The sequence below is a fragment of the Rhipicephalus microplus genome, unplaced genomic scaffold, assembly GCF_043290135.1.
Source record: "Rhipicephalus microplus isolate Deutch F79 unplaced genomic scaffold, USDA_Rmic scaffold_521, whole genome shotgun sequence".
In the NCBI taxonomy this organism is placed as follows: Eukaryota; Metazoa; Arthropoda; class Arachnida; order Ixodida; family Ixodidae; genus Rhipicephalus; species Rhipicephalus microplus.
The window spans coordinates 2142-16064 of NW_027465081.1; the positions used below are offsets into that span (position 1 = coordinate 2142).

At 62.1% G+C, this 13923-nt stretch overlaps 2 non-coding genes across 2 annotated transcripts; both read right to left on the reverse strand.

The window, feature by feature from the left end:
* Positions 1 to 275: 275 nt before the first annotated feature.
* Positions 276 to 428, reverse strand: LOC142794996 (5.8S ribosomal RNA). The gene has a single exon (XR_012892681.1). It is a non-coding gene; the product is annotated as a 5.8S ribosomal RNA (ribosomal RNA).
* A 1719-nt stretch (positions 429 to 2147) lies between these two features.
* Positions 2148 to 3961, reverse strand: LOC142795000 (small subunit ribosomal RNA). The gene has a single exon (XR_012892684.1). It is a non-coding gene; the product is annotated as a small subunit ribosomal RNA (ribosomal RNA).
* Between the last annotated feature and the right edge of the window lie 9962 nt (positions 3962 to 13923).

Below are 13923 nucleotides of genomic sequence, written 5' to 3' on the forward strand. Positions count from 1 at the left end.
GAGGAGTACGCAACCTCGACCGCACTTTCCCTGCAGGCTTCCTTCCGACTCGAAGTCCTGCGGCGGTCTCAACGAGGTGCCACATCCTCAATGCAGTCGGTCGCCCCCGTTTCGGTTGGGCTCTGGCACGACGGTCGCCACCGTCTCGCCCTTGAGTGGCCGCTGTTGGCGCTCGCTGTGAGGTGTTCAGCGTGCTGTCCGTGTTGCCGACGCGGTCAAAACGAGTCGACGGCTCACGTTCCCTTGTGCGCCGAAGGCTCTCTTGATATGTGATCCGACCCTCAGACAGACGAAGCCAAGGGAAGACCCAAGGCCGCAATGTGCGTTCAAAGAATCAGTGCTCAGTGTGTCCTGCAATTCACACCAAGTCTCGCAGCTGGCTGCGTTCTTCATCGACCCGAGAACCGAGTGATCCACCGCTTAGAGTCGTGAAAAAGTGTTTGTTCAATTCCGTACAGTCAAAACCAAACGTTTCTGGCACTCGGCCAAACAGTGGCCAAGAAGGGCGCTTTTCAGCGCACGCTTGGACTCCAAAACTCTGCCGCGCCTTTTTCGGCTGCCGCAAATCGAGCAAACGGTGTGTTTCGGACGGCGTTTCGCTTTCGCTACTTGCGAGTGCTTTCGTGGTCCACCCCTCTATAAATACTCGGGAGGCGTCGAAGCCGGTTCTCCAAGCCGGACCCGTAGGTATCGTTGTGTGCTCGCTCTCATTGGCCCGCCTAACCAGAAAATGCCTGCGGTACACCCATTTGGATAAGAGTGCACGCAGATGCGGGCCTCGACGGCTACACATTTCCTCGGGCGGCCGCCTCCCGGCCTCCGTGGAGCGCGGGATGCACGGTCCCATCGACAAGCCTCTCCCGTTTTTACCGTGGCGTCGCGGTTCACCACGGCAGGCGGGTCGGTCTCCTCCGCATAAAAAGGGGGACCCCCGCTTTTTGTTCCACGAAATCGCACAAGCTTTTTTCGCATCCACGGTTTGCCACCGCACACCAAAATGCCGATCCGGCTGCCTACTTTAGCCAACAGGTGGAGCCAGGCGCGCCGTACTTGCGCGGCACTTCCCACGTCCACCGAAGTCGGTGCCAAGGACCACTTTCGGCGCCGGAGCCGCGTACGAGCCTACTCGAGGCGGAAGAACGAAGCCAGCAAGGGCCTGGCCGCAAGTGCGTTCAATTGTCGGGACGTCCAAGTCCCTCGTTCTTCCGTGCTTCCTCTTTCGGCAAGTCGTTGCGGCACCTTCCCAAAGCGCGCAGACCCGCTAATCGCGACGAGCGCGACGTGGCCGTGCCGCCTTTCCCTCGGCAGCAAGCAAAACGCCTGGCAACGTCGACGCTCCCCTAACCGCGATCTCGCACCGTGTTTCGTGTGGCGAATTCAAAAGCCGGCCGGCGCTGCTGCAACCATTACGGTCGGTACGCATACGCCGCGGAGGGCGGGACGGTCATCGGAGCGTGCGGTTCCTCCATCGAGTACTGCGCACCTCGGCCGTCGCATCGCCGTGCCATGACCGGCCGCGCGTCAACGCGAACCGGTGCCAGCGAGATCCCTCGCCTGCAAGAACCGACCGGCAGCCTCCGTCACCCGAGGACGCGGAGGCGCTTGCCGCGGACGGCGGGACGGTATGCACTGGTGCACAGCGGACCCGTCACATCGCCAGTTCCTTGACCGACCGCCGACGCTTGTGCCGTTCCTCTCGTACTTGGCAGTCGCCGCGCGATTGTCGGGTCTCGTTCTTGCACGCTCGAACGGTCGGGAGGGCACTCGGCTGGCGTTTCGGGAACGCGCAGCCTCGCCTTCTACCGACGTAACCACGACTCGCCGTTCGCGCTCCGCCGCTCCTGTTTACAGTACTAGGCGGTCCCGCAGCGGTCGGGTCGCGCATTTCGAGCGCTTCGAGCCACGGTGCAGTGGCGGGTCGAAAGCCGACCTATGAGTGCGTTGCGCCGTTTGTACCCGCGTCCGCCACCTGGCCGACCGTCCAAGGTCGCGGTGTTGGCGTCCGCTGGGCGCAACAATTTGTCACGGGGTGCCGCTCCACATTCAGGCAGCCCCGTGGGGAAAAGCCGACCCCGCGTCCAAACGGGGTCAGCGGCAGAAAGTGTCGGGCGCAGACGCAGCTGAGGCGCTCACCCTTCACAATCCGTTAATGATCCTTCCGCAGGTTCACCTACGGAAACCTTGTTACGACTTTTACTTCCTCTAAATGATCAAGTTTGGTCATCTTTCCAACAGACCGGCGCAACCGAAAGGCCGCGCCGGACATCGGTCCGAAGACCTCACTAAATCATTCAATCGGTAGTAGCGACGGGCGGTGTGTACAAAGGGCAGGGACGTAATCAACGCGAGCTTATGACTCGCGCTTACTGGGAATTCCTCGTTCAAGGGGAACAATTGCAAGCCCCTATCCCAATCACGAAAGAAGTTCCACGGGTTACCCAGTCTTTTCAGACAGGGATAAAGACACGCTGCTTCCTTCAGTGTAGCGCGCGTGCGGCCCCGGACATCTAGGGCATCACAGACCTGTTATTGCTCTGTTTCGTGCGGCTAGGAGCCGCTTGTCCCTCTAAGAAGGTTGTAAGGTGCTGGGAACCCCGCACCTATTTAATAGGCTAGAGTCTCGTTCGTTATCGGAATTAACCAGACAAATCGCTCCACCAACTAAGAACGGCCATGCACCACCATCCACCGAATCAAGAAAGAGCTCTCAATCTGTCAATCCTCCCAGTGTCCGGGCCGGGTAAGTTTTCCCGTGTTGAGTCAAATTAAGCCGCAGGCTCCACTCCTGGTGGTGCCCTTCCGTCAATTCCTTTAAGTTTCAGCTTTGCAACCATACTTCCCCCGGAACCCAAATACTTTGGTTTCCCGGAAGCTGCCCGCCGAGTCATTTGAGTAACTCAGGCGGATCGCTGGTTGGCATCGTTTATGGTCAGAACTAGGGCGGTATCTGATCGCCTTCGAACCTCTGACTTTCGTTCTTGATCAATGAAAACATTCTTGGCAAATGCTTTCGCAGTAGTTCGTCTTGCGACGGTCCAAGAATTTCACCTCTAGCGCCGCAATACGAATGCCCCCGTCCGTCCCTCTTAATCATTACCTCGTATTCCAAAAACCAACAGAACAGAAACGAGGTCTTGTTCTATTATTCCATGCAAGTTTATTCAGGCGACTCGCCTGCGTTGAGCACTCTAATTTTTTCAAAGTAAAAGCACCGGCCATCTCGAGGCACACAATGAAGTGCACCAAGAAAGAACCGGCATGATGTTCAGTCCGAGCCGTCGCATCGGGTAGATGCACTACTCGTCTGGAACTGAGATCCAACTACGAGCTGTTTAACCGCAGCAGCTTTAGTATACGCTATTGGAGCTGGAATTACCGCGGCTGCTGGCACCAGACTTGCCCTCCAATTGATCCTCGTTAAAGGATTTAGAGTGTACTCATTTCAATTACGGGGCCTCAAAAGAGTCCCGTATTGTTATTTTTCGTCACTACCTCCCCGTGCCGGGAGTGGGTAATTTGCGCGCCTGCTGCCTTCCTTGGATGTGGTAGCCGTTTCTCAGGCTCCCTCTCCGGAATCGAACCCTGATTCTCCGTTACCCGTAACAACCATGGTAAGCAAGTAACCTACCATCGAAAGTTGATAAGGCAGACACTTGAAAGAAACGTCGCCGGCTCGTGGCCATGCGATCAGCACAAAGTTATCCAGAGTCACCACACAATACGGGCCGAAACCCGATCGATCTTGGTCTAATAAAAGCACCCGTTACCCAAAGGGCTCCAGGCTCACTGCATGTATTAGCTCTAGAATTGCCACAGTTATCCAAGTAGGAAGAAACGATCTAAGGAACCATAACTGATTTAATGAGCCATTCGCGGTTTCGCCTTATTTCGGCATGTACTTAGACATGCATGGCTTAATCTTTGAGACAAGCATATGATTACTGGCAGGATCAACCAGGTAATCGTTCGACTGCGCGTCCGTCCTCGCCTTCGGCGGGCCGGACGCAGTCTGTGTGCGGCGGAGGCCACCTTCAGGCGCCCCAACACGCTTATTTTGCACTCCGAGATGACGGCGTTCGAGCTCGCTACGGCACAACCTTCCCGAAAGACGAGTGGGAGCCGTGCGGCAAGAAGCACGTTCATGCTCGCTCTTTTTCGTTGCATCGACTCGGTCGCGCCGTGCGGGTTGCCCAAGCCCGCTGCACTGTCGGTGGACCGGCCGGAACTAGCAACGGAGCCGAGACTGCAAAGCCGCCAGACGACGGGTCACGCCCGCGTCTTCGGCGCTTTCGCATCTGAATCGCCCGAGGACGACACGGAACACACCTCGATATCGTGGTAAAACGGCACCGTCCGACAACCAGCCCCTAACGCATCAAGCGGATGAGGCTGCAGACGACTGCCGTGGATTCCCCTGGAGCAGACCCGAGGACACGCTTGACGAGGCCGAAGCCCGCCGCATATCAGACACCCGGTCGCTTTCGCGTACGCCGCTCACGAGAACCCCCACATAATAGCAGCGATAAGTACCCAGACCTCCTTGGGCACTAATACGAGCGTACTCGAGAAAATTTCACCGCGGGTGTGCCCCGAAACGTGTGGCACGTTGAGCGTGCCACAAGTCTACGTCGCTCTCAAACCGGCCGAGGTCGTAGAATTTGCGACCCTACTCACGAAATTCCCACCGAGGATACGGCCGCAAACGTACCGCACCTTGGGTAGGCCACGAGTTTGTGCAACACTACGCTGACGGCACAGCACCGAGGTCGTGCGCGCACGCACGGGAAAATTCCGCCGCGGTTTCTGCCGAAAACGTGAGGCACCACGACTCTCCGCAAGTTCGCGTCGACTGCGAAAGACCGAAGTCGTGAACGACGTGTCCGCTACTCGCCGCCGACACGCTGGACACCAAACGTACAACGACTCGACGGCGTCGTAGAGGCCCACGACGCGGTTTTCCTTAACGACGTCTCGGCGTGGCACCGACAGGTTAGAACGGCCGACCAACGTTCCCTGTCCGCCGTTCGGCTCAGTCGAAGGGCTCGGCGACTTCGGCAACGCTGCGAAGCCGCACGGTGACGCACGCCATGTCCCCATTTTTTTTTTTTTTCTTTCTGCGTCTGCCGGGGTGCCCCTATAATAGCAGCGATAAGCACCCAGACCGCCGTGGGTCGCTCGCCCCGGCTGACGTGGTTTTTCGTACTCCTGCGGCGGTCGCCGTCAAGCACGTCCAAATACGCTACTTTCGTGGGCGCATTCACGCTCTTTCGCTTCGCCGGAGTGCCAGCACTCACTCTGCCAAAAACGGCGAACATCCGAGCGGCGGTTCCCACTTTTGCGTCGGCGTCGCAAACCCCGCCCCGGCAGACGAGGTTTGCCGTACTCGTGCGACGGTGGCCGGCGGGCACGTCGAAAGACGCCGATATCGTGCGCGAATTGGCGCACCTTGGCTTCACCGGAGTGCCGCCACTGACTCCTCCAAAAACGGCGAAGATCCGAGCGGCGCTTCCCACTTTCGCATCGGCGTCCCGAACTCCGCCCCGGCTGACGCGGTTTACCGTACTCGTGCGACGGTCGCCGGCGAGCACGTGGAAAGACGCCGATATCGTGCCCGAATCGGCTCCGTTCGGCTTCGCCGGAGTGCCAGCACTGGCTCGGCGAAAGACGACGAACATCCGAGCGACGGTTCTCACTATTGCGTACGCGTCGCAAACCCCGCCCCGGCAGACGCACTTTGCCGTACTCGTGCGACGGTCGCCGGCGAGCACGTAGAAAGACGCCGATATCGTGCCGGAATCGGCCCCGTTTGGCTTCGCCGGAGTGCCAGCACTCACTCGGCCACAAACGGCGAACATCCGAGCGGCGGTTCCCACTTAGCCGTCGGCGTCCCGAACTCCGCCCCGGCAGACGCGGTTGCCGAGCTCGTGCGACTAGCGACCGCGAAGCCGTCTCGCGACGCCGCTTTCGTGCGCGGCTCCCACTGCGACCTGGGTCACCCGAGGTCGACGAGCAAGAAAGAATGTCGAAAAAAAATTTTTTTTTTTTTTGCGTCTGCCGGGGTGCCCCTATAATAGCAGCGATAAGCACCCAGACCGCCATGGGTCGCTCGCCCCGGCTGACGTGGTTTTTCGTTTTCCTGCGGTGGTCGTCGTCAAGCACGTCCAAACACGCCACTTTCGTGGGCGCATTCGCGCTCTTTCGCTTCGCCGGAGTGCCAGCACTCACTCTGCCAAAAACGGCGAACATCCTAGTGGCGGTTCCCACTTTTGCGTCGGCGTCGCCAACCCCGCCCCGGCATACGCGGTTTGCCGTACTCGTGCGGCGGTGGCCGGCGGGCACGTCGAAAGACACCGATATCGTGCGCGAGTCGATGCTTCTTGGTCTCGCAGGAGGGCCGCCACTCACTCCTGCAAAAACGGCGAAGATCCGAGCGGCGCTTCCCACTTTTTCGTCGGCATCGCAAACCTCGCCCCGGCAGACGCGCTTTGCCGTACTCGTGCGACGGTCGCCGGCGAGCACGTCGAAATACGCCGATATCGTGCCCGAATCGGCCCCGTTTCGCTTCGCCGGAGTGCCAGCACTCACTCGGCCAAAAACGGCGAACATCCGAGCAGCGGTACCCACTTAGCCGTCGGCATCCCGAACTCCGCGCCGGCTGACGCGGTTGCCGAGCTCGTGCGACTAGCGACCGCGAACGCGTCTCGCGACGCCGCTTTCGTGCGCGGCTCCCATTGCGACCTGGGTTACCCGAGCTCGACCAGCAAAAAAGAAGGTCGAAAAAAAATTTTTTTTTTCTGCGTCTGCCGGGGTGCCCCTATAATAGCAGCGATAAGCACCCAGACCGCCGTGGGTCGCTCGCCCCGGCTGACGTGGTTTTTCGTACTCCTGCAGCGGTCGCCGTCAAGCACGTCCAAATACGCCACTTTCGTGGGCGCTTTCGCGCTCTTTCGCGTCGCCGGTGTGCCAGCACTCACTCTGCCAAAAACGGCGAACATCCTAGTGGCGGTTCCCACTTTTGCGTCGGCGTCGCCAACCCCGCCCCGGCATACGCGGTTTGCCGTACTCGTGCGGCGGTGGCCGGCGGGCACGTCGAAAGACACCGATATCGTGCGCGAGTCGATGCTTCTTGGTCTCGCAGGAGGGCCGCCACTCACTCCTGCAAAAACGGCGAAGATCCGAGCGGCGCTTCCCACTTTTTCGTCGGCATCGCAAACCTCGCCCCGGCAGACGCGCTTTGCCGTACTCGTGCGACGGTCGCCGGCGAGCACGTCGAAATACGCCGATATCGTGCCCGAATCGGCCCCGTTTCGCTTCGCCGGAGTGCCAGCACTCACTCGGCCAAAAACGGCGAACATCCGAGCAGCGGTACCCACTTAGCCGTCGGCATCCCGAACTCCGCGCCGGCTGACGCGGTTGCCGAGCTCGTGCGACTAGCGACCGCGAACGCGTCTCGCGACGCCGCTTTCGTGCGCGGCTCCCATTGCGACCTGGGTTACCCGAGCTCGACCAGCAAAAAAGAAGGTCGAAAAAAAATTTTTTTTTTCTGCGTCTGCCGGGGTGCCCCTATAATAGCAGCGATAAGCACCCAGACCGCCGTGGGTCGCTCGCCCCGGCTGACGTGGTTTTTCGTACTCCTGCAGCGGTCGCCGTCAAGCACGTCCAAATACGCCACTTTCGTGGGCGCTTTCGCGCTCTTTCGCGTCGCCGGTGTGCCAGCACTCACTCTGCCAAAAACGGCCAACATCCGAGCGGCGGTTCCCACTTTTGCGTCGGCGTCGTAAACCCCGCCCCGGCAGACGCGGTTTGCCCTACTCGTTCGACGGTCGCCGGCGAGCGCGTCGAAAGACGCCGATATCGTGCGCTAATTGGCGCTCCTTGGCTTCTCCGGAGTGCCGCCACTCACTCCTCCAAAAACGGCGAAGATCCGAGCGGCGTTCTCCACTTTCGCATCGGCGTCCCGAACTCCGCCCGGGCTGACGCGGTTTACCGTACTCGTGCGACGGTCGCCGCCGGGCACGTCGAAAGACGCCGATATCGTGCCGTAATCGGCCCCGTTTGGCTTCGCCCGAGTGCCAGCACTCACTCGGCCAAAAACGGCGAACATCCGAGCAGCGTTTCCCACTTTCGCATCGGCGTCCCGAAGCCCGCCCCGGCAGACGCGGTTTGCCCTACTCGAGCGACGGTCGCCGGCGATCACGTCGAAAGGCGCCGAATTCGTGCACGAATCGATGCTTCTTGGTCTCGCAGGAGGGCCGCCACTCACTCCTGCAAAAACGGCGAAGATCCGAGTTGCGCTTCCCACTTTTTCGTCGGCGTCCCGAACTACGCCCCGGCTGACGCGGTTTACCGTACTCGTGCGACGGTCGCCGGCGGGCACTTCAAAATACGCCGATTTCGTGGGCGCATTCACGCTGTTTCGCTTCCCCGGAGTGCCAACACTCACTCTGCCGAAAGCGGCGATCATCCGAGCGGCGGTTCCCACTTTTGCGTCGGCTTCGCAAACGGCGCCCCGGCAGACGCGCTCGTGCGACGTACTCGTGCGACGGTCGCCGGCGAGCACGTCGAAAGACGCCGATATCGTGCTCGAATCGACCCCGTTTCGCTTCGCCGGAGTGCTGCCAGTCACGGCGCAGAAAACGGCGAACAAGTGTTTTTTTTTTTTTTCCTAGAATTTGTGTTATAGAAGGCACATTTGATATCGGACGATAATTTTCAACTTTATCACGCGCACCGATTTTCGTGTAGAGGTTTGCAAGTTTATGGGAATTTCTCCACTTGGAATAATGCGATTTAGTAGTACTACGAGAACTTCATGGATGTACTCAAGGGTACGGGGCAAGTCAGTTACGTCAACACCTGCAGATTTTTTACACTTCAAACTGAAAATTGTTGGTTGTGAGTCCTCGTGTGATATTAAAGGCCGATTCGCTAACACATAGAACAAAGAAAGAAAGGAAGAAAAAACGCCCGCGCTCGCTCAAGAAACCTGGGTTCGCAACAAGTGGCAACAACAAGCAACCGAGCGAGTGCGCCAAAACCCGTGGCGGCCGAACAAACGCGAAGTCCCAACCGCGTCAGCCGGGGCGGCACGGGACAGGAAAAATCACTTCAGCCGGGGCGGCGGGGCACCGAATAAACCTCGTCACCTCGTCGCAGGATAAAAGAGGAAACAAAAAGTCTAAACAGCGTCTGCTGGAGCGAATGCGTAATAAAACAACAACAACAACAAAAAAAAAACACCCGCGCTCAAGAAGTCTGCAATCCTCACAAAAGGCGACTGTGACCGAGCAGCGTCAGCCGGGGCCGTGCGGAAACGGAAAAACCGCGACTACCGGGGCGTCGAGGCACCGAAAAATCCACTTCAGCCGCGGCGAAAAAAAAAAACAAAAAGAAAGACGGAGGGGGGGGGGGAACCACGTCTGCCGGGGCGAAGGAAAAAAAAAAACGCGTCTGCCGGGGCGAGCCCGGGTGCGGCACCACCGGGAAAACTGTGGCAAACAGACATGGCGATCGAGTGAGTGGGCCGCCAGCCAGGCTCAGCCAAAAAGTGCAAAGTCCGAACTGCGTCAGCCGGGGCGGCAAAAACCGCGTCAGCCGGGGCGGCGCAAAAAACCGCGTCTGCCGGGGCGGCACGAAACCGCGTCAGCCGGGGCGGGGCGAAAACTGCGTCAGCCGGGGCGAAAAGAAAAAAAAAAAACGCGTCTGCCGGGGCAAGCCCGGGTGCGGCACCACCGGGAAAACTGTGGCAAACAGACATGGCGATCGAGTGAGTGGGCCGCCAGCCAGGCACAGCCGAAAAGTGCAAAGTCCGAACCGTGTCAGCCGGGGCGACGCAAAAACCGCGTCAGCCGGGGCGGCGCGAAAACCGCGTCAGCCGGGGCGGCACGAAACCGCGTCAGCCGGGGCGGCGCGAAAACTGCGTCAGCCGGGGCGGCGCGAAAACCTCGTCAGCCGGGGCGAGCGAAAAGGGGGGGGGGGGGGGGAACCACGTCTGCCGGGGCGAAAGAAAAAAAAACGCGTCTGCCGGGGCGAGCCCGGGTGCGGCACCACCGGGAAGACTGTGGCAAACAGACATGGCGATCGAGTGAGTGGGCCGCCAGCCAGGCTCAGCCCAAAAAGTGCCAAGTCCGAACTGCGTCAGCCGGGGCGGCAAAAACCGCGTCAGCCGGGGCGGCGCGAAAACCGCGTCTGCCGGGGCGGCGCGAAAACTGCGTCAGCCGGGGCGAGCCCGGGTGCGGCACCACCGGGAAAACTGTGGCTAACAGACATGGCGATCGAGTGAGTGGGCCACCAGCCAGGCTCAGCCAAAAAGTGCCAAGTCCGAACTGCGTCAGCCGGGGCGGCAAAAACCGCGTCAGCCGGGGCGGCGCAAAAAAACCGCGTCTGCCGGGGCGGCACGAAACCGCGTCAGCCGGGGCGGCGCGAAAACTGCGTCAGCCGGGGCGAAAGAAAAAAAAAACGCGTCTGCCGGGGCGAGCCCGGGTGCGGCACCACCGGGAAAACTGTGGCAAACAGACATGGCGATCGAGTGAGTGGGCCGCCAGCCAGGCACAGCCGAAAAGTGCTAAGTCCGAACTGCGTCTGCCGGGGCGGCACGAAACCGCGTCAGCCGGGGCGGCGCGAAAACCGCGTCTGCCGGGGCGGCACGAAACCGCGTCAGCCGGGGCGGCGCGAAAACTGCGTCAGCCGGGGCGAGCCCGGGTGCGGCACCACCGGGAAAACTGTGGCAAACAGACATGGCGATCGAGTGAGTGGGCCGCCAGCCAGGCACAGCCGAAAAGTGCTAAGTCCGAACTGCGTCTGCCGGGGCGGCACGAAACCGCGTCAGCCGGGGCGGCGCGAAAACCGCGTCTGCCGGGGCGGCACGAAACCGCGTCAGCCGGGGCGGCGCGAAAACTGCGTCAGCCGGGGCGGCGCGAAAACTGCGTCAGCCGGGGCGAAAGAAAAAAAAAACGCGTCTGCCGGGGCGAGCCCGGGTGCGGCACCACCGGGAAAACTGTGGCAAACAGACATGGCGATCGAGTGAGTGGGCCGCCAGCCAGGCACAGCCGAAAAGTGCTAAGTCCGAACTGCGTCTGCCGGGGCGGCACGAAACCGCGTCAGCCGGGGCGGCGCGAAAACCGCGTCTGCCGGGGCGGCACGAAACCGCGTCAGCCGGGGCGGCGCGAAAACTGCGTCAGCCGGGGCGAGCCCGGGTGCGGCACCACCGGGAAAACTGTGGCAAACAGACATGGCGATCGAGTGAGTGGGCCGCCAGCCAGGCACAGCCGAAAAGTGCTAAGTCCGAACTGCGTCTGCCGGGGCGGCACGAAACCGCGTCAGCCGGGGCGGCGCGAAAACCGCGTCTGCCGGGGCGGCACGAAACCGCGTCAGCCGGGGCGGCGCGAAAACTGCGTCAGCCGGGGCGAGCCCGGGTGCGGCACCACCGGGAAAACTGTGGCAAACAGACATGGCGATCGAGTGAGTGGGCCGCCAGCCAGGCACAGCCGAAAAGTGCTAAGTCCGAACTGCGTCAGCCGGGGCGGCAAAAACCGCGTCAGCCGGGGCGGCGCAAAAAACCGCGTCTGCCGGGGCGGCACGAAACCGCGTCAGCCGGGGCGGCGCGAAAAACGCGTCTGCCGGGGCGAGCCCGGGTGCGGCACCACCGGGAAAACTGTGGCAAACAGACATGGCGATCGAGTGAGTGGGCCGCCAGCCAGGCACAGCCGAAAAGTGCTAAGTCCGAACTGCGTCTGCCGGGGCGGCACGAAACCGCGTCAGCCGGGGCGGCGCGAAAACCGCGTCTGCCGGGGCGGCACGAAACCGCGTCAGCCGGGGCGGCGCGAAAACTGCGTCAGCCGGGGCGAGCCCGGGTGCGGCACCACCGGGAAAACTGTGGCAAACAGACATGGCGATCGAGTGAGTGGGCCGCCAGCCAGGCACAGCCGAAAAGTGCTAAGTCCGAACTGCGTCTGCCGGGGCGGCACGAAACCGCGTCAGCCGGGGCGGCGCGAAAACCGCGTCTGCCGGGGCGGCACGAAACCGCGTCAGCCGGGGCGGCGCGAAAACTGCGTCAGCCGGGGCGAGCCCGGGTGCGGCACCACCGGGAAAACTGTGGCAAACAGACATGGCGATCGAGTGAGTGGGCCGCCAGCCAGGCACAGCCGAAAAGTGCTAAGTCCGAACTGCGTCTGCCGGGGCGGCACGAAACCGCGTCAGCCGGGGCGGCGCGAAAACCGCGTCTGCCGGGGCGGCACGAAACCGCGTCAGCCGGGGCGGCGCGAAAACTGCGTCAGCCGGGGCGAGCCCGGGTGCGGCACCACCGGGAAAACTGTGGCAAACAGACATGGCGATCGAGTGAGTGGGCCGCCAGCCAGGCACAGCCGAAAAGTGCAAAGTCCGAACCGTGTCAGCCGGGGCGACGCAAAAACCGCGTCAGCCGGGGCGGCGCGAAAACCGCGTCTGCCGGGGCGGCACGAAACCGCGTCAGCCGGGGCGGCGCGAAAACTGCGTCAGCCGGGGCGAGCCCGGGTGCGGCACCACCGGGAAAACTGTGGCAAACAGACATGGCGATCGAGTGAGTGGGCCGCCAGCCAGGCACAGCCGAAAAGTGCAAAGTCCGAACCGTGTCAGCCGGGGCGACGCAAAAACCGCGTCAGCCGGGGCGGCGCGAAAACCGCGTCAGCCGGGGCGGCACGAAACCGCGTCAGCCGGGGCGGCGCGAAAACTGCGTCAGCCGGGGCGGCGCGAAAACCTCGTCAGCCGGGGCGAGCGAAAAGGGGGGGGGGGGAACCACGTCTGCCGGGGCGAAAGAAAAAAAAAACGCGTCTGCCGGGGCGAGCCCGGGTGCGGCACCACCGGGAAGACTGTGGCAAACAGACATGGCGATCGAGTGAGTGGGCCGCCAGCCAGGCTCAGCCCAAAAAGTGCCAAGTCCGAACTGCGTCAGCCGGGGCGGCAAAAACCGCGTCAGCCGGGGCGGCGCGAAAACCGCGTCTGCCGGGGCGGCGCGAAAACTGCGTCAGCCGGGGCGAGCCCGGGTGCGGCACCACCGGGAAAACTGTGGCTAACAGACATGGCGATCGAGTGAGTGGGCCACCAGCCAGGCTCAGCCAAAAAGTGCCAAGTCCGAACTGCGTCAGCCGGGGCGGCAAAAACCGCGTCAGCCGGGGCGGCGCAAAAAAACCGCGTCTGCCGGGGCGGCACGAAACCGCGTCAGCCGGGGCGGCGCGAAAACTGCGTCAGCCGGGGCGAAAGAAAAAAAAAAAAACGCGTCTGCCGGGGCGAGCCCGGGTGCGGCACCACCGGGAAAACTGTGGCAAACAGACATGGCGATCGAGTGAGTGGGCCGCCAGCCAGGCACAGCCGAAAAGTGCTAAGTCCGAACTGCGTCTGCCGGGGCGGCACGAAACCGCGTCAGCCGGGGCGGCGCGAAAACCGCGTCTGCCGGGGCGGCACGAAACCGCGTCAGCCGGGGCGGCGCGAAAACTGCGTCAGCCGGGGCGAGCCCGGGTGCGGCACCACCGGGAAAACTGTGGCAAACAGACATGGCGATCGAGTGAGTGGGCCGCCAGCCAGGCACAGCCGAAAAGTGCTAAGTCCGAACTGCGTCTGCCGGGGCGGCACGAAACCGCGTCAGCCGGGGCGGCGCGAAAACCGCGTCTGCCGGGGCGGCGCGAAAACTGCGTCAGCCGGGGCGAGCCCGGGTGCGGCACCACCGGGAAAACTGTGGCAAACAGACATGGCGATCGAGTGAGTGGGCCGCCAGCCAGGCACAGCCGAAAAGTGCAAAGTCCGAACCGTGTCAGCCGGGGCGACGCAAAAACCGCGTCAGCCGGGGCGGCGCGAAAACCGCGTCAGCCGGGGCGGCACGAAACCGCGTCAGCCGGGGCGGCGCGAAAACTGCGTCAGCCGGGGCGGCGCGAAAACCTCGTCAGCCGGGGC